Source organism: Petaurus breviceps, unplaced genomic scaffold (genome assembly GCF_028583685.1).
Source record: "Petaurus breviceps papuanus isolate PSGF00001 unplaced genomic scaffold, PetGlider_PUasm1.0 186, whole genome shotgun sequence".
Lineage (NCBI taxonomy): Eukaryota > Metazoa > Chordata > Mammalia > Diprotodontia > Petauridae > Petaurus > Petaurus breviceps.
Genome location: NW_027185798.1, coordinates 53,996,308 through 54,002,095, shown reverse-complemented (window position 1 = coordinate 54,002,095; position 5,788 = coordinate 53,996,308).

The window sequence follows — 5,788 nt, the reverse complement described above, 5'->3', positions numbered from 1 at the left end:
ATATATATATATATATATATATATATAAAACCTACTTGTAGTCTACATTAATGGCAGGCTGTAACAAATTTATACTGTCTCCCATTCCCAGGAATATTAAAACTGAAGTTTCTTTGAAGACACAGTGTGAGTTGCTTTTAACAAACAGATACTGAAATTATTTTAGAGGTAAATAGTTCTTAAATGAGAGCAGTGTAGTATAGCTTAGGTATTCTTGCACGAGTTCTTAAACATCTTTTGGGGATAGAGAGAAAATTCCTTTAAAGAATGCAAGATTGATTCTCTGCAGTTTATTTTCATTGTAGTCCACCCTAAGTATGTTAGTCAGATGTCACTCTTTAAAACTATAAATGTTATGGCATATTTAATAATTTTGGAAAGCTTATTCTTATTATTAGACATGTTGTGGATTGAACTCTAGGTCCTCTTCTGCACTGGAAAACCTCTAATTTCTTAAGCATGACGATAATACCTGCTTTTCTCTCCATTTTTATCCTCTTAATGAAAAAAAAGAGAATAATGATAATCATGTAACTGCATTGTCTTCTGCACAGCTTTCCCCTCCCATCCCCAACTCTCACATACCAAAAATCTAGTTATCATGGACATGGACATGGATATAAAATATTTAATAAAGTAGGCAGATGTGAGGCAGCACTTTATTCATGTCACTCATCGTGTCCATCAATTAAGACTAACTTATGACATGTCTCCAAATTTCTGTGATATTTAGCTATTAGCTTTGGCTTTAGAATATGAAGCTATGTAAGCTCCCCAGACCAGTTTTCCCTGCCAAGGTAGATGAACAACCTTCCTGCATATTTACTTCTTTTCCCTCAGGGCCAATCTTTTTTTTTTTTGGCTGGCCAAAATAGGTTTATTCAAGGTCATTCAGAAAACCACAAAGGTAACCTTTAAGAGAATCAGTCGATGCTTTAACTAAAATGTGTGTGTTCAATGCATATATGTATTTATAAGTTATATAAAAATGATTTCTACCAGGTAAGACAAGTTTTTTAAAGATGACCTGTGGCTTTGAAAAGTAAGGGATAGAATATGCAGAAAGCAGGAAGGGACATGCCTGAAATGTCATCGAGTTTAATTTTTATTTTACAAATGAAGAACCTGTGGCCAAGGAGGTTATGTCACTTGCCTCTGGTCTCAGAATCAGAACTGGTAGGGCTGCCTTTGGAATCTGAGTCCTCTTAGTTCCATATTAGCACTCAGTCTGTTAAACCCTCAGTTTTCAAAATAGGACCTTGAGAAAGGGAAAAAAAACTCAGACATTTGTTCAATAATCTCCCTACCCCATTCCCACCCCTGGCAATTCAAAAAAAAAAAAAGACAATTATGGCAGAATTCATAATGACAATAATGACAAGAAATCATGCTGGTGCTCTTTAGTCTGCAGTATAATCTCTTCATGTCTTCTCATCCTACAGAGTGATTTGGAGTTCTTTTTATTATAAAAATGAAAGGATTTACTCATTTGATAGAAAAGGATCCCCAGTAATGGTTGCTGCCTGCGAGGGCACAGATGCAACTCCTCAAGCCAAATGAGGCAGCTTGGTTAATGCTATGCTCTCCAACTCAAATTTTTGGACTGCAGGATGGCAAACTAAGTGTGTAGCTTTGCTCATAGCAGCCGTAACTAATCCCTGCCTTTGAATCTGTCATTTGCACATTGCTTCCACCTGACCTGTTACTTGAGAGCTGGGCAAAGAGTTGAGCTCTGCCTAAATGACAGTCTGGTACCATGGAGAGCGCAGTAGTTTTAGAGTTGGTGAGCAGAGGCTCAAATCCCACCTCTGGCATTTCCTACATCTGTCACCTTTGGCAAGTCATATAATTTCCCTGGTTCTCAATGTCAGCCATGTTCAACTCATTTCAGCCATGTTAGAGTACATGTTCACTTGCATGAAACTGTCTGCTGAAGATGTTTTTTTTCTTTTGCATTTTTTTGTATATGGCCTGGGGTGGGCTGTCCTCTCAGCTTGGTCATGTTTATTCTCTGATTTATACACCCTCTTTTTATCCTTTGCTACTTATGATATATAGTAAATATAGTTTATTAATCTGAAAGTAATCTGTAAAATGAGAGGGACTAAGAATAGAGAACTTTGATCCTTTTAAACTGCTTTTGGTTAAAAATCAGTTCTATGCTTAACAACACTCTATCTCTTAGTCTTTTCAACATTGATTGATCACTGGGCATTCTGATCTATTGTTCTATGTTACTGATTAGCTTTGACTCTGGATTTCTATTATTACTAACTGGATCTTAGATCCAAGAGCCTAATGAACATCAATGACCTTTTGGTCCAATACCATTATGTTACAGATGAGGAAACTAACACCTGAGCAGGTTAAGTGACATGTTCAAATACCCCTTGATAGTAAGGTAGGATTTGAACCTAAGTCCTCTTACTGTAGATACAGTGCTCATTCTATCGTATCATAGTTTCCTCATAGACTCTTACTTCTACTCATTCTGCCCTTGAAGCTGACCCTTGCACAAAAGATGTTTAGGTTCCTCAGCCATGCTGTTACACTTATCATAAAGCTATACTAGATTTAATCTTTCCCTGAGCATAAGTACATTAATTCTTTCTTTCTTTTAAAATGTGTGTGGAACATCTCACATATGCAGCCCCATGCTAGGTGCTAAGGAGAATATAATGTTGAATAAGATGTAATCATTTAAAAAAAATAAAAATTTAAAATCTCATAAAAGGTATAGGCATTTACATAAGAATACCAAAATCATATAATGTATAAGTAAAGATATCTATTACATATATATATACATATATATATATATATATATATATATGACAAAGAGAGAGACAGAGACAGAAACAGAGAGACAGAGAGAGAGAAAAAATATGATACATGTATGAGATACATAAATTAAGTGCCTTGAGTGTCCACAGGAAACATAACTTGTTTCAATCCAGGGAAATTGGGGACAACTTTAGTGAACTGGTGGCATTTTATTTGATGAGTTAGATTTCAAGAAACAAGGATGGTGTCTCCCAAATCACCTTATATTCAGGTCCTCATACTTGTTAACTTTATATTTATTCAGTATATAGATTAATATGTTCTTTTATTAGGAGTAGAGATTTGTTTCATTCTTTGTATTAATTTTCCCAGCACCTACCAAAATTCCTCACATATCATAGATGCTTAAGAAATGTTTGTTGATTGATGGTTGGGGAGAATATTTTTGTATAAAGAGCATTATAAGAAATGTAATGAGGCAGGGCATTCTGAGCAATGAGAGCAATCTAGCTTTGCAAAATACACGAATGTCAAACTGTGGATGGTTTTGAAAGAGCAAAGGGGAAGTTATGACATAGACTTAAAGTTATAGATTAGAGGGGCAACTAGGTGGCACAGTGAATAGAGAATTGGCCCTGGAGTCAGGAGGACCTGAGTTCAAGTGTGGTTTCAGACACAATACTTACTAGCCTTGTGACCTCGGACAAGTCACTTAACCGCAATTGTACTGCCTTGACCCCTCCAAAAAGCAAACAAAAAAAAGATATAGATTAGATTTCCAGGTCTGACATTTATGAGCTGTGTGACTAGAGACAAGGTATCTAATTTTTTCTGAATCTCAGATTCCTTTCAAATAAGATAGGAATAAGACTTGGACTTTCTATTTTATAGAAGTATTGTTTGGGAAATGCTTTGAAAACCTTTAAGGCATTATATACATTATCAGTCTGGAAGCAGTCTAGAGGGAGATCTGAAAGCCAAGTCTCTGCCTCAGTTTCCACATTTGCAAAATGAAGATAGTTATATCACTTATATGATTTTATAGTAGTATTTCTTAAACTTTAAAGTTTTGTGTAACTGTGAGTTTTTATTATTTTTTCAGTTATAGTGAAGATCAAATGAGATTATTTAGATGCATTATAGATATATTTTCTAAAATATCTTTTTTTCAACTAACAAATATCTAGTTTACCTTTTGCATCCACTCCTTCTGCCACTGAAAAATGGAAAGAACAGAAAAACCCTTGTAACAAATATCTTTTTATCTATATTCAAGAAAAAATATCATATAGACCAAGTCTAATTCCCTTTCTGCACCTTGAGTCTAGTCATTCAGGAAAGCAATTTGGACCATGCCTAAGTGATTACTAAAGCATACCTGCCCTTTGACTCAGTGATAGATGCCACTAGTAGGAACTTCAGAAATTGTAAATCACACTAGAAATATAGGTTCATAGGTAAAAGTAAAAGGTACCATATAGCTCACAACTAAGCTATTCTTTGGTCACTGGTCATTGCATATGGAGTCATAAGTGTAGAACTCACTGTATAAGTTAAATTAGGGGTTTGGGGAGCAAGAAAGAAATGATCATCAGCCTTCCAAACTGTTTCCATAAAAGAGAAATAATTATTTGTGCTAGAACAGAAATCAGTGAGGCAAACAGTGAATGAAGTGAACAAATGTAGACTGTAAACAAAAAGAGTTATGGGGGTCTGTATTTGAAACCCTGCAATAGAGAAAGTGACTAGGTATACATTTGAAATCCCAATTTTAAAGAGTTTGATGCTCTCCACAACCACATACTTTGCTGAGGGAAAATAACATGTTTAGTAAAGGTCAGCAATTTCTTCTGAGTAAAATCAAGGGAGCTACGCAATACCTCTTGTGCCCTTGAGTATCACTGTTGAAATAAGCAGGGAATGGAGAAGAGAAACAGTGAAGTAGGGAGAGTAAAAGAGAGGAAGAAGATAGAGAGAATGAAAAAAAGGTAAGCAGAAAGGGAAGCTTCAAGGAAAGAAAGAAAACAAGCAAACAATAAAGAAGTAAAGAAGATAAAGGGAAAGAAAAAAAGAGGAAGGGGAAAGCAGAGGGCAAGAGAGAAAATGGGAGGAAAAAGAGAAAAGGAAAGAGAGAAATAGAGAGGGACAGAAGAAATTAGGGAAGAAAGGAGAATTTGAATAAAGGAAGGAGAGAATGAAAGAGTAAAGAGAAAGAGTGAGAACAGGTAGGAAAGAAAGGGAAGTAGAGAGGAAGAGGGAGGGAAGGAAAGCAAGCAAGCAAGCTGCTCATTACAACATCTGTGTCATACCCTGATGGATACCTTTGTTAAGTTTCCATAATTTACTAAAGAACTGTATGGTTTATGGTAGCTGGCTAAGGATTAATGATTTTCCCTATATATTTAATAGTGATATCATTTTCACCATGTGCCTTTAAATTGCATATTTTTGTGAAACATTTAATGATTTCATACAAAAATGGTATTGGGGGAAAAGGTCTCAAATCTTTTGTTTATTTTATGGCTCATTTGAAGGTCAGAGACAGAAAATATGATTACATAAGGAAGAATGTGTTGCTGAGGTAGGAAACTTAACCAGAAGAGTAATGCATTCCTAAGGAAAAAGATTTTCATTAAAATGAGATGAAAAAGCCCCTACATATATCAACTATAATTAGGAGCAGGATATTGAAATGGCTGCTCAGTGTTTATAGTGAAAGCTTGACCTATATTACAAGCTGATATCGAGCCATAAAAGTTTAGTTTGATTTTACTGTCTATGTATTGATGCCTCACTAAGGGTTTGTTCTATGCATATGAGTGTAGTGTCAGGAAGAAACCTGGAATCTAATCTGATTCTTTGTAGATAGCCTGTGTTGGGTCTGTGAAGGAAAAGGAATTCCTTTCTTTCTTCCCTCCCTCTCTCCTTTTCTTCTTTCCTTCCTTCCTCCCTCTCTCCCCTCCCTTCTTTCCTCCCTCCCTCCCTTCTTTCCTCCCTTCCTTCC